The sequence below is a fragment of the Alexandromys fortis genome, unplaced genomic scaffold (assembly GCF_014885135.2).
Source record: "Alexandromys fortis isolate MF-2015 unplaced genomic scaffold, M_Fortis_MF-2015_v1.1 scaffold_67, whole genome shotgun sequence".
Taxonomy (NCBI): Eukaryota; Metazoa; Chordata; class Mammalia; order Rodentia; family Cricetidae; genus Alexandromys; species Alexandromys fortis.
Genome location: NW_026067945.1, coordinates 4,279,213 through 4,293,899, shown reverse-complemented (window position 1 = coordinate 4,293,899; position 14,687 = coordinate 4,279,213). Strand labels below are relative to the sequence as shown.

At 42.9% G+C, this 14,687-nt stretch overlaps 1 long non-coding RNA gene across 1 annotated transcript; it reads right to left on the bottom strand.

The window, feature by feature from the left end:
- Positions 1-7,010: 7,010 nt before the first annotated feature.
- On the bottom strand, positions 7,011-12,432 carry LOC126505929 (uncharacterized). Its single transcript, XR_007593009.1, has 4 exons — positions 12,144-12,432; positions 11,639-11,712; positions 9,344-9,415; positions 7,011-7,585 (listed from the first exon to the last, which is right to left on the bottom strand). It is a non-coding gene; the product is annotated as an uncharacterized lncRNA (long non-coding RNA).
- Between the last annotated feature and the right edge of the window lie 2,255 nt (positions 12,433-14,687).

Here is a 14,687-nt window from a genome sequence, read left to right as displayed (position 1 = left end):
AGCAAGGACATATGAGTAGAGCTGGAATATTCAGCCCCCATGAGCCATTGGTGGCTAGATCATAGCCTCTGTGGAAACCAGACCTGTGTTTTATTCATCTGCCCCTGCCCCACTGCCATGTGCCTCCATTGTCCCATCCAGTCATGGAGGCGGTAGCTTGCCTAGTGTCAGCTTGTAAGAACCAGAGACCATGATCCAGCTTTGACTCCAAGGGCTTACAGTTCCTGTGGGACTTCAGCTCTCTGTTCTTATATACAGGACAAGAGCACAGAAAAACCCATTTCATCTTCCATCTTTCTCCTTTTCTTCTCCCTTTTCCCCTCTTCTTCCTTCCTTCCCTCCTCATCCACCATAAAGAAACGAGCACCTTATTTTCTGAGATTGGCAGGTCCCCTTTTTTTTCTTGCTGTTCTTTCCCTAATAACCTTGACTTAGGGAAAGCCGGGCTTTTCAAAATCACCATCCTAGGTCAGGCTTGGTGTCAAGTGAAGAATAACCGAAAAACAAAGTAACAAAATTACATAGGAGATGTGCTGAGTTCTCCTGGCACTGTCCTCAAGCTGGCCTGCTCTTCTCATGTCTGCTCTGGTGAAAAGTCTCAGTCCATTGAGGTTGTAATCGAAACCTACTCTTTCTTGGTATCTCAAACTCATTCAGAAACAACCTAGAGGGGAAAGCTGGGTGCCAGGCCATGGTGGCACTGAAAAAACCAAAGCAGAAATGAAGGAGAGCTGCATCATTGTGGGGAGAATGTCTCCGGAGAGTTGAAAACTGGATTTGAGTACTTCCAGACATCAGACATGTAATAATAGCTTGTTCATATTACACATTATCTGGCTCTTTGCAGGCAGCCTGTAGGTGGACAACTACTTCCCATTTAAAATACTATCCATGTTGGGGTTGTGGCTCAGGGATAGAGTACTTGCCTAACATACAAGACACTTTGAACTCCATCCCTAACACCACAAATAACAGTAACAACAACAATATCCCCGTGTCTTTAACTCCTACCCGAACTAGCTCTTGCAAACTTTAAACTGCATACCACATTCCTCTCCAATTCTCAAGAATATTCTGGAAGAACCCATGAACCCAGTCAGCTCCCACCCTTTGCTACTATCTCCTTTACTGTCCCAAAGACTTCAAAACCCAAATCTTGGATGCATTTATGCAAAGTTGAGACAAGCAACTCCTTTACTTTGCCACTTTGTTGGTGAGGGCCCTTTCCCAAAAAGGCTGCCTAGACCCCACCCTATTACCTTGCCTTTTAAAAACTGCTTGCTCGTAGATCAGAGACAACTTTCAAGAGGCGGTTGCCTCCTTCCACTCAGGTGGTCACTCTTGATGACAAGTGCACTTAACTACTGGACCATCTCCTCATCGCCACGTTTTAAATCAGCTGCTGTGTTCACCTTTTCCTTTGTGAGTTTCTCCCTCCATAAGTCATTATTTCACCAATGGTCACCAGTGTTTAACGCTTTGTTAGTGCATCACTCCGTTTGAGTTGGTTTTATTTCTGCAGGTCAATGCACTATATGGGAGCATATCTAAGCCTGAAACATTGTTTTTGCTCATATAAAGTAACAGTAGTAAAAATCTAGAGGAAAAAAGAGAGAGAACTGTGCAATCTGGGCTGCTGGAGGAAAGCAAGTAACTCAAATTCCTCAAATTCTGACTCCCCACTGAAGATGAAAGCCTAGACATTAGGCCCAGTCTGCCTTCACTCATGTCCCCAAGTGTTTTCTAGACCTTAACATATACGTGAATCTATCTCTGACTCAAAACGAGGCTTCTTTCATCTGCCGCCTGTTGGCCAGAAAGCTCCAGAAAAAGCAGAGTGACACCATTATGGTCAGTCATCATGGTCACTGTTGTGGTCAGCTCCAGTGTCCACTTTGATGGCCAGTCATAGTGGTTACTGTGGCTGTCACTGTGCTGGTCAGTTTTAGTGTTCACAGCAATGGTTTTCCATAGTGGTCCCTCTGGTGATCAATTGTATTATTCATTGTGATAATATAAGTGGTTATAGAAATGGTCAATTGTGTTCACTGTAATGGTCAGCCGTAGTGGCTACTGTGGCTGTTACTGTACTGGTCAGTTTTAGTGTTCACTGTGATTGCAGGTCGTAGTTGTTACTGTGGTTTTCAGTAGTAGGGTTCACTGTGATGGCCAGCCATACTGGTCACTCTGGCGGTCAGCTGCAGTGTTCAATGGTCAGTTATTGTAGTCCCTGGTTACCAGCGGGAATGTTCACTGTGATGATTAGTCATAATGGTCACTCTGGTGGCCAGTTGTGATGTCCACTGTGCTGGTCAGTCATTGTGAACACCACAGTGCTCACTGTGGTGGCCAGTTGCAGTATTTACTGTGGTCAGTCATAGTGGCCACCAGGGTGGTCAGTTTCATAAGTGATAGTGTTCACTATGGTAGACACTAAAGTTCTCAGTTTTAATGTGCACTGTGATGGTCCAGTATAAACCTTGGAGAAACTACGTGTTCCAGAGAGCTCACTAGGAGGTGGAATGGAAGAAGACACCAAGATACCATCACATTTCTATAGACAGCACCAAAACCCAGGACAGAGGACCAGGAGCCGACGCATTGTGTTGAAGAGGAAAAGCATCATAAGGACGGGCCATAACCTACAAGTGTACGCAGTTACCAGGTCCGGAGGCCACTAAAATAAAGCACAAGATCCCTTGCCTGGGGTCAAAGGAAGGAACTGAGCGTTGAAGTGCTCCCAAGGCTTACTTTGAACTTGGCCTGGCTTCTCAATGTCTGTCTTGTGGCTATTGGCCATTAAGAATCATTAAGAGCTCTGTTTAAGTAGAGCCATGCTAGGAGAAATGGACCATTTGTCAACTTTACTGCTATTGTTGTTCATTATGCACTTGTCTGTGGATGGGAACGTGTGTGCAAATGGCTATGCACATGGGGGCCAATGGTCAATGTATGGTGTCTTCTTTTCTCTCCCACTTTATTTGTAGTGATGGTATTTCTTCACCAAATCTGAAATTCATGATTGCCTAGATTGCCCGGCCAATGTGCTCCAGGGATTTGTCAATTTTACCTGTCTCTCACCCAGCCAGCACTGTGGTTACAGATGCATGAGGCCATGCCTAGTTATTTTTGTAAGTGCTGGGAATTTAAATTCAGGTTCTCATTGAATTTACCCACTTACCAAAACCCCAACCCCTAATTTTTTTTTTATGAGACAAGACCTCACTTTATTGCCATGGCTGGTCCTCAACTCTTGAGCCCCACCAGCCTCCTGGCTCAGGCTCATAAGTAGTTGATATAGTAAGAATGTGTGTCTTGATACCTATCCTGCAAATGTCTTCTTATCTTCTTCGCCTCAACTGTTTGGTCCAGGTTGAGGGGTCTGTCTCTCCAGTGAGATTTTCCTGTAAAAGTCTCCTCATGTGCTTAGTAGAGAGTGTTGGAAGCCCAAAGAATTTTTATAGTTATTACAGAGAAAAGCGAGCATAATTCTGTGTGTTTCCATTAACACAGACTGCCAATTAATGCTTTTGGTTCAAAAGCCTTCAAACATTTGAACAACCATTTGCACGTTTAAATGACTCTGTGTAACAGTCAAGCAGGTGGTTAACTATATGTATATTAAATTCATAGAGAAATGGGTAATTTTCCATTATAATTGTCAATTCACAGTTTACATGATAAGAATTTTTTGAATAGAGCCATTAGCTGAGTTAGCTAGCCAGGGTTTTTATAAATCATGGTTTATTTGCTTATTCTTTTTATAAAAGAGGAATTCTCAGTAATCGCACATGATTCAATAAATATTTACTTTGGTCCTTATTTTGCTCAAGTGCCAAGTTTGACAATGGATGAAATATCATTGGCCTTTTCTTAAACAGCTGTTTGGATGCGGCTGTTTTATTAGTTGTTTTGTTTAGTATTATTACTCGGATAATGGTTTAAAAGTTTTATTCATTGGCTATTAATTTGTTTTTTTATAAATAAAGTCCAAATAGGGCTTCCGAGCTGTTCCTTGTAATTTTCCAGCGTATTGTACTTTCCTGGTAATATGTTTTGACAATAGAAACTTGGGAGCCAATCAAAAGCAGCCCCAGTTTTCTAAATGATACCCTTTAAAGCAAAACTTTGAAATATATAGCACTAGCTAGCACATAATAAAATTTGATGGTTTTGTTGCTCTGGATACTATCCTCTTGCCTAGGCAACGGAAATCATTTAAAAGCCTCTCATTTGGCTTTTACAGCACCAAAAGCAATTCTAGGCAAGAACAGATCTGGGGGGTGGGGTGCTACTGAGCTGTGTGGAGTTGCAGAATGTTATTCTGAGAGACAGCTTCAGCACCCACAATCCTGTCTTTTGGTCTGGTCTGGATCTGATAAGGCAGAAACTTTCTCTCAAAGAGGAAGACAAACTAAGCTAGTAAAGGCTTCACAGGTAGCATCCCAAAGTTTAGAACCCCAGATGACCTCCTTTTAATGCTCCATATCGGCCACTAATGTATCCCATTCCCCTCCTTGACACCCCTACCTTTCCTATCTCAGCCATCCAAACAACCTCTCAAACAACATAAGACAAGAAACACTTTAGTCTCTTAACCTGCTTCCTGCAGATACAGAAAGCCCTATACATTAAAGGGAGACTCAATGCAGCTGAGCATAGCAACCCTCCAGTAGTGCGTGCTAGAATCTCTTTGAGTTTCAAGCTATAGATAAATGTTGATATTAGTCAGTGTTGTATTCATTGTGACAGATCCCTAATATAAAAGCATTATTTTGGCTTTCACTTGAGCTTATTACCTTGGTCCTATACCAGCTCCCGTTCATCAAGGATGGAATAAATGGTAAAAAACATTTATGAGTGAGTATATATGATATTTGTCTTTCTGGGTCTGGGCTACCTCACTCAATATGATGTTTTCTAGATCCATCCATTTGCCTGCAAATTTCAAGATGTTATTATTTTTTTCTGCTGTGTAGTACTCCATAGTGTAAATGTCTCATATTTTCCTTATCCATTCTTCAGTCAAGGGGCATTTAGGTTGTTTCCAGGTTCTGGCTATGACAAACAACACTGCTATGAACAGAGCTGACCACATGTCCTCGTGGTACAATTGAGCATCCTTTGGTTTTTAGACATAAAGCAAAGAAAACCAGCCTACAAATCACAATCCCAGAGAACCTAGACAACAATGAGGACCCTAAGAGAGACACATGTGAATCTACATGGGAAATGGAAAAAGACAGGATTGATGTGGGAGTGTCATATATCAATCTGTTGATTTCATTGGTTAAGTTATAATAAACCAGCTGCTTGGCCTCATGGCTTGGAACATAGATGGGAGGAGTAAACAGAATAGAATTCTGGGCGGAAGAGGAAGTGAGGTCAGACTCTGCTCTGCTCCCGGAGAGACCCGACAGCTCTGCTGGAGCAGAGACGCCATGCTCAGCTCTCCCAGGCAGATGCACGCAATGAAGCTCCTCCAATCCCGGATGGACTTAGGCTAGACTCTTCCCGGTAAGCGCACCTTGGGGTGCTTACACACATCATTAGAAATGGGCTAGTCCAGGTGCGAGAATTAGCCTGTAAGGGCTAGAGTTCATGGGCCAAGCAGTTCTTTAAATGAATACAGTTTGTGTGTTGTTATTTCGGGCATAAGCTAGCCAAGCAGCCGGGGTGTTGGGGAAACAGCCCCGCCGCCGCTCCTATTTCAACACAGGATCTCCTGAGTAAATTGGGAGCATGGGGACCAAGGGAGTGAGTAGAAGAGGAGGGGAGAAGAAGGGAGGGGAGGGAGTAGGAGGGGAAAGGAGCAGAGCAAAATGTATAGCTCAATAAAATCATAAAAAGTGGTAGTAAAGGCATGATTGCCTCATGCTAGCTTATGAGCAGAGAGGACACAGCCTGGGTCCCACACTTCTTTGAGGTGTATGTAACTCTCACATTTAAACAGATGAGGGCCTTAAAGAAAAAAATAGAAATATTTAAAAAGATTTGCTGAAAGGAAACAGAGTCTTACTGTATAGCCCAGGCTGGCCTCAAACTTGTGAAGCCAAGTTTAGAGTCACAAGATATCTATGGTCTCTCTTCTGCAAAGAGAGATAAGAATTTTTTGTTCTTCGGTACAGAAAGGTTTGTCAAGTTGGAGAATCAGCAAAGAGTCAACACCAAACAGAGCTAGACTTGGCTGTAATTCCTGGCTATTCAGGTTATACAGCATTGGGCATGTCATGAGAGCTTCTTTGGGCCTCTACCTTCTTATCTGAAAAATGAAAAGCATAACAAGATCTCAAGGGCTCTTTAGAAAAGTACCGAGGCGGTTTCTACATAAAGTCATCAACTGTATCCCAGTGAGTACTAGGTGAAGGTTTTTCCCCTGCATCCTTGTCATGAATGATTTTTCCTTACTGGTTTATATAATCTTTATGTAGTCTGGCTCATTGTCCTCACTAGAGAATCATTTTTTTAAACTTGTGTGTGTGCATGAGTACTTGTGTCTCTGTGTGTGTGTGTGTGTGTGTGTGTGTGTGTGTGTGTGATGATGAAACAGAACCCAAGGCCTTATACATGCTAGGCAAGTGCCATACTACTGTATTATGTATTCCTAGTCCTGTTCTCAATAAATATTCTTTCCTTTAGTATTATTATTATTATTTATGTGTGTGTTTGTATACTCACTGAGGAAGGCTAGAAGTGGGCATTATAGTCCAAGGAGCTAGAGTCACAGGCAGCTGTGAACTGCCCAAAATGGTTTCTGGAAATTGAATTCAGATTCTCTGAAGGAGCAGCAAACACTCTTAACCACCGAGCCATCTCCCTAGCCCAGTAAACTTCTTCTTAGAGTAACATGTATGTGAACTTGTGCTCATTAGCCCTTGGTATATTTATTATTTCACTTCATATTCACTCGCTCACTTCATTTAATTTATTCTTCCCTTTTTACACATCATATCACATGGTCAATCAACTGCATCCTGCTTTGGGCAGAAAAATCCATTAATAAGATGTTTACTTGTCAGTTGGGGTTACAAGAATATAATGACCTTCAATAAATGATAAAATGTGATATGGGTGGTAAGAAAGAGTCCATCTGAGAGAACAGGTGCATTTGAACCTTCCAAGGTCAGTGTGGCTTATGGGAGCTGCACTGTGGGAGCTTTAGTAGATGCTGGATGTGCAGGAAGAAGGTTCGTGCCATTCCAATGGAGACTCTAGAGCAAATCTTGATTTATTTTTAGATCAGTCTTCGTAACTTATCTCCTTTTACCTTTGAGATAATTCTGCAAAGCAGTTATTATCACCTTCTTAGAAAGCTTGGAAAACTTGGTGAAGGTCTCAGAGCCAGTGCGTGTTGGAATTTTGGTTCAACTTGAGTTGCCTGTGTCTCACAGCTTTGTCGTTAACATCTCATTACACCAATTCACCAGGATTTAGCAGGCTCGCCTGTGAAGTCCATGTTCTACTTGTCACCCAGACATATGGAAGAGCTACAAAGGAAGGACTTGGATGCATCAAATGACAAGGGGCTTGAGGCGAGCCTCAAGTGGGGACTTCATGCTATGGCCATTGGAGTCGTTCAGGGACTCTGTTGAGCAAAGGCAGGTGTGTTACCCATAAGACCTGCTGTGTGTCAGCCAAAATCATAGCATCTGACCTTGTGAGACACTAAATTGAAAACTCAAAAGAACTGCTCCTTTACAGAAGGTAAAACTTTAGTGACGAGCAAGCCTGGCACTCAGACACTCAAATGTGCAGGCGAGAGAGCCAGTTGAACTCTGCCTCTGCTGAACACACGCTTGCTGCGTGTGTCGGCAAACGGACAACTGAGAGGGTAATAACTCATGCACACAACATGCTGTGTGGCCACGGGACCTCGCCATGCGTACTGTGAGAAAAGCAAACAAACCACTCTTGTTTCCTGCTAAAGCAGCTTGCTTTCTTTGCACTGATTGCTTAACTTTCCACATTTGCATTTTGAAAACAGGCCTTCATTCTCTGTTATTGCTTTTAATAATATTTTCATTTATTCTTCAGCATTTTCAAATGTGTGTACGATTGTCTTGGTCATATCCACCCACCCCTTCCCCCTCCTCCCCTACCTTCCCTCAAGAACATCCTTTCGCAGCCTCAACACCCTCCTTTACAATTATTTATGTACTTATTTTCTTATTGAACCTTTTTAATCAACTGAGTCCAGCCGGTGATACCTATGTATATACATGGGAGTTGGTCATCCACTGGGGAATGGGCAGCCTACCAGTGATGATGTCTCCCAAAGAACGATTTTGCTCCTCTACCAGTCATCAACTAAGGACAAGTTCCTCAGCTAGGGGTGGAATGCTTTGCTGCGTGTATGTGTGGGCACCACTCACATGCCTATTGTCCTCAGAGATTAGAAGAGAGCATCACAGCCCCTGGACTGAAGTTACGGGTGGCTACAAGACTCTGTGTGGATGCTAGGAACTGGCACTCGGTCCTCTGCAGGAGAAAGAGGTTTTCTAAACAACTGTGCCATCTTGGCAGCACCTTTGCTAGAATTCTTAACTGGCTTGATCCTCTGCAGGCAGTCCCAGAGGCTATGGGATCATGTATGCCACAGTCATGTTACACTCACAAAAAGCATTTCATATCCCTCTCTTCTGAGCTCTTGCTTTTACATTCTTCCTACCCCTCTTTGATGCCCCCTGATTTGGGTATTGGGGTAACATAGGACCCACTGAGCACTCACGGTTACTGAATTTCAGCACTCTGAATGTAATAAATCTCTGTGATTATTACTATTATTATTTAGTATTAAATCACTGCAATACGAAGCTCCACCAATCAAGGTTGGGAGCAGCACCAATCTATGGAGAGAAACGTGACTACATAGAAGTCAGTTTAACAACATCAGCAGGTTCTCCCCTGGAGCTTACGACTTCCTTAGCTATGAGTTTGGAACATATTTACAATCCCATATGAATTTCCTCTGTTCTTATATATGTGAGATTCTTCTCAAAGGTCTCAAGGCACTGAGCACATCAAATTCTTATCTTCTGAGAGTGCTTTCAGGCTGACCTACGAAGGACCTGGCAGATGATGGGAAACAGTGCATTCAGTTTTATACAGGAAGAACCTGGGGATAATCCTATCACCTGGCCTTCTAAAAATGACACAGCTTTGTTTGGGGGTTGCTAGTTTGCTCATATGGTTTTGAGCCAGGTCCCAGTTATAATGACGGAATGTCTGGGACTCACTGTGTAGTTCAGCCTGGCCTGAAACTAGCATCCTCAGCCTCCCTCGCGCTAAGATTAGAGGCATGACTGACTCCTCAGAGAGTTCATTCTCTAATTCTCTTACATACCAAACATGCATATGTTGAGACCCCAGAGTCAATACACGTTTGTATTTTGCAGAACTTTGGTGCCAATTGTTCCTAAAAGAAATGAAAATAGATCAATGACAATTGTGTCCCATAGGGTAGAAAGCTAGACAATCTAAGAAGAGAAATGCAGCCATAGCTCACCTCTCTTCAACTCCTAGGACAGACTGTAGTTCTCTGATTAAATTGTTGTAGCTGGACATCACACACACACACACACACACACACACACACGTATATTCTCTGAACAGTAATTGCCCCACATATAGGAGTACCACATACTATATGACCAGTATAACAGAAAGTTAAGATACAGCAAGCACATCCCAGATAACCCATGTCCTGCAGACAATCACACTTCTGCAGCCAAACGTCTCACCATGATTGTCCAGTCAGAGTCTCCACCCAAGTCTTAGAATTCCATTTATTGTCTTCTCAACATCACACAGACAGGAAGATGGAAACAGAGGTAAAGAGAAGATGCTTCAGCTGTTCCCATTACTGAATGTGACATTCATTCTGTTTGTTTCCCTGAGAGCGTATCCTATGTCAGATACCTGTCATGTGGAAGCACTTATCTTTACAAAACTTAACTTTCTCAATTGTGTCTTCAAATAAAGAAGGCAGGAGACCCTTGGATGCCAATCTTCTCTCTATTTTTCCAAGGTCAACAGTGAAAATCTATCCTCATGGTTCTGAGTTTCCCCAAAGTACCTTTCTAGTTAAAAGATCTAGTGAAAGTCTGAGGTGTGCAGCTCCCAAAGTCCATTCTCCATTTCCTATGGGTGAGGATCTTACTACTCTGTTATGTCTAATGCTTTCTAGTCATCACTGAACCAATAGCTCAACAGTATTGTTTGCTTGGAGAGATACAAATATAAGCGACAATGTCAAAATAATAAAGATTGCATCTATTTCTCAACTTACTAAGTCACATGAATCCCTTGGGAAGTGTGTCAAATGTGGAGATTCCTGAAAACCACATGGATCTTGCAGTCCAGACCTGCCAGTGGTGTAAGTATCTGGCAAGTCCAGAAATTCTGAGACACTGTGGCTACTCCTCTGCCTCTGTAGAATGGAGGAAGGCTGCTTCTCTGGACATTAATCTGAGGCTTCTTGGTTGAGAGGGATCCTTACCTTCGCGTCTGAAAGACTAGTGGATGTTTAATGAATGTAGGCTGTGGGTCATCAAAGAAGGATGGGCAGGAGATAATTAAACAGAAGAGGGAAAGGGGGTTTAGAAGAGGATCAAGGGAGTGGGAAGGCCAGTAGAGAGGCCAGCAGCTCTGGAAACTTCAGCTTGCTTTGACCATCAGCGAATATCCACATCTACACACTGACTGACACAATGCAAAGTCAATTAAACCAAGCCTACCTGACACAGGGCTTGTCACATTCAGATGGACGTGCTCCGTGCCTGTTCTTGGTGTCACCCAGAACTGAGTCAACCTGGGTGACACATTGAGGGCTGTCTAGTTTATCAAGAAAGGTAAGAAACTCTGGAGCTGTCTCACAAATCTGCTCCTGTTGGAGCAACCAGAGGCCTTCTGCAAAGAGTCCTGAGGTGGCCTTGCTTGCTTCTCAAACTGATGAAGATATGGGACATTCATTTCCTTTGTCTCACCCTGGCTTGAAGCTTCCATTTTGGTGAGAGGATCCCTTCAGTGTTTAATTTGGAGCACACAGAGCCACAGATGACTTAGAAATTCTCAAGCTTCACATCTTGAAAAACCCACCATAATGGAGCATGTCTTGTTTTAAATAAAACAAAGGCATTGGTTCATTTAAGGAATCAACTATTTTAAATGCACAGGCATGTCTGGAAAGCTGTGGAGTAAAATTTTGTAATATGGGAAGAGAAGGAAAATTTGATCATGGAGGCCAAAAATATGCCCAATGAATTTGTGTTCCCTTGTGTGAACTTATAAGAATGACTTACCCATGAGGGCTTTTATTTAATCCTAGGATTGAGACACAGAGGTTGAAGAGATCCCTCTTGGGCTACACACGGGGAAACAGGTTCTGAGTGGTTATGTGACTCAAATAAGAAGAAAGGGGATTTTACTTGAATTTGGTGTTCTGGTTCCAAAGAAAGAGGCATAGCAGAACTTGCAGGATTTCCTGGAGACACTAGCGAGGGTGCTAAGTGCTGACATAGTCAGCTTCTCACACATAGCTTGTTCTCCACAGAACTGAGCACAGAACTCAGAAAGCATCCCATGAGTAAACAAATTATTGAAAGGACTGTAACATCAGCCCAACTCCAAGAGTCCTTACCTTTCTTTTAATACTTCTCCGTGGCTCCATCTTGATTTCACCTCCACCAAATCAGCTGGTTTCTGGGTGGGAATCTGGAGCAGAAGAAAAAAGATAGAGAAAATACAGGTACATTAGGGGGAAAGGTGTCCCTCACTCTCAAGTCTAGTGGATCCAAGCTGATCATTCAGAACTGCAGCTCACTAAATATTTTCTGTGAAGACTGACACCATGGAGACCACATATTTCTCTGCAGAAATATTTTCACATAAGAACACTAAACTTGCAATAAGCCGGGCTAAGGCGTGGGTATTTACAGCCTTTGGGTAGGGCTTTATCCCTTTCCCAGATACTTCTAAAGACCTCGGAAACAAACTTAATTTTTCTTTACAGAAAGATATCCTTCCCAGTGCTATAGATTTTTGCCTGATCAATTGTAATCCTGTCAGGTGCCATTCGGGAACCCTTCCGTGCTCTCATTTAAATACCTTAGGAACCTTTTGAAGATGATAGCTTAAGAACTCACCAAAATGGTAGGTACGGCCACTGTAAACACGCTGACGTGTGCCCCTCCCTGCAGAAGCTCATACCCACACTGTAGGGAGAAACCTACTTTTCCCCCTTTCTACTAATCCTCGTACCTAGGTCTACATTTCAAACCCTTTGAGAAACTCCAGCTCTTATTCATTCTGGAACATTATAAAATTCTTTCAAATGGCAAAGTCGCAGATCCAGCTTTAGCTGAGTAGTGGTCTCTGCAAAGGGCGACACGGATTGCTATAGACAAAGAGCATGAAGCTATGTCTATTGCCTCAACCGCGGCAAGGAGAAGCCAGGGAGCTTCTCCTCTGGGCACCCACGTGCTGTTAAATTCAGCGGCATCTAATCTCTTTAAACACTTTCAGTCCTATCTCAGAGATGTGTAGCCCTTGAGTCGTGAGCAAACACGAGGTCAGAACACTGGTATGCTCTAATATCGTGCGCTGAAGGTCAGCCATCAGCTGAGTCACGGAGCAGTGAGGTGATGTCTGAGCTGTGTCTGTTCTCCAGGTCTCAACTGGGCGGTGGTTTTGTGTGACTTAGAGTGAGCCGCAAGACAATGGCCAACTTGCCTGTAAGAAATCCCTCCTGTGGGATAGGTCCATGAAGCTGCTGCTGCACAGACTCAGACTCAGTGTGCATTCCTCCCAGCAGGGTTTGTTGAGACCAGCCACAGAGGCTACCAAGCTGCTTCTCAAAAGGCAGCCCTCATGAGGAACTAAATCGCTAATACCTAATACCCGGCCTACTTCTAGTCCCTACCTTTAGTGCTTTGGGCAAATGCAAGCACTTTCTAAACCTTGGTTTTCCACATGTGTTTGAAAGCAACACATGATACCAAAGAAACAAAGGGGAATTATAATGCTACCTTCATCATTAGATTGTTACAAATTAAAAAACCCGTGGTGAGAAGGCTTATAATCAGGGCCTGACACATATATCTTTAAAGGTTAATGATTTAATTGACTCCAGTCATGGGAATTGAATTTCGGGCTTTGGGCATGCCAGGCAAAAGTTCTGCCACTGAGCCACAGCTGCATACATGCTTTGAATAAGTGTTGGTTATCTGTTTCTCACTATTATTATTATTATTATTATTACTATTACTATTATTATTATTATTATTATTTGACACAAGCTTTCTCTGTGTAACCTTGGCTGTCCTGGAACTTGCTCTGTTGACCAGGCTGGCCTTAAACTCACAGAGATCTGTCTGCCTCTGCCTCCCAAGTGCTGTATTAAAGGCGTGTGCCACCACTGCCCGTCTGGTGTTTTTCAGTCTTAATGACATTTTTTAAATGAAATAGATTCTCTATATAGGTCTTCTCTGCATCACATACACAGTATCTATTTGTATAGGTCATGTTTTTTTGTTCTTCATAGGGTTAAAGAGCCTGAGCCTGAAGGGTGTACTTTAGATATGAAGAACAAAGGTCTAGAGAGGTGGTCTTGTCCTGGATCTTATCGGGAGCCTGGAACTCACTCCACGTTTGCTCTGCTACCCCATTTTCACTTCTTATCATCCACAGTAACTCTCCAGTGCCAAATAAATACCCCCTTCAGACCTCTAATCTCTGCAGCTGGCAGATTGTCACAGATAATTTACAGGGCATTTTTAACATGGTCTTGCTCTTGTAAATCTTGGATGTGAAGTAAGCTTCGATTTCTGACAGCATCAAATCATAAACCATAAGGGCTTGTTTGAGGTTAGAGAATACTCAGGTGTGTTAACTAAGAGAGCTTGATATTTCAGTCTGGTGTTTCAGACCAATGAGCTTCATGACTCAGTGTTATATGGGTGCGTTGGGTGGGTCCCTCTGTGTTGTTCTGTCCCTGAGACAAACATAAGTATTTCAGCCATTAAATGCTATGATCCCTTCTTTCATACTTCAAGGTGACCTAAAGTACATATTTTTTCCTGCAGAGAAGAGCCTTAACTATGGATCTCAGTCCTTATAACTCCCCTGTGTCTTTATAATGAAGACTGTGTCTTTCTGGGGAGAAAGTTACTGTATATGTATTTTTATTGATTTTTGCTTTCACTTTGAAACAAGTTCTCATTCTGTAGCCTAGGCTTACCTGGGACTCACAGTGTAGTCCAAGCTGGGCTTGGACTTGCTGTAGTCATTCTGCCTCAATCTCTGAAGAGCTGGGATTACAGGCATGAGCCACTAGGCATGGCTCTGTCTGGCTTTGTTCCTGCTGTGTTTGTCCTGCCTGAAGCAAGATGGTAGAATCCAGTAAGCGATTTTCTGCCTTTCCTCCACACAATCCAGTTTAATTCTTCAAAATATCCTATGCTTCCTATCCCTTGAGATGTGAACAGACACCTAAGCCAGGCCACTAGAATATTGAAAGCCATTGTATTGAGAGAAAAGCTGGCCAATGTATGAGGCTAACTACGTTGGGTGAGTCTCGTGCTGCTGTTGCTGTTTAGGATGAAGGATGTTTAGCATGTTGAAGGATGAAGACATCCATTCAACTTTTGCTGTCTTCATAAAGAGTTTAACAGGCACCAGGACCAATCATA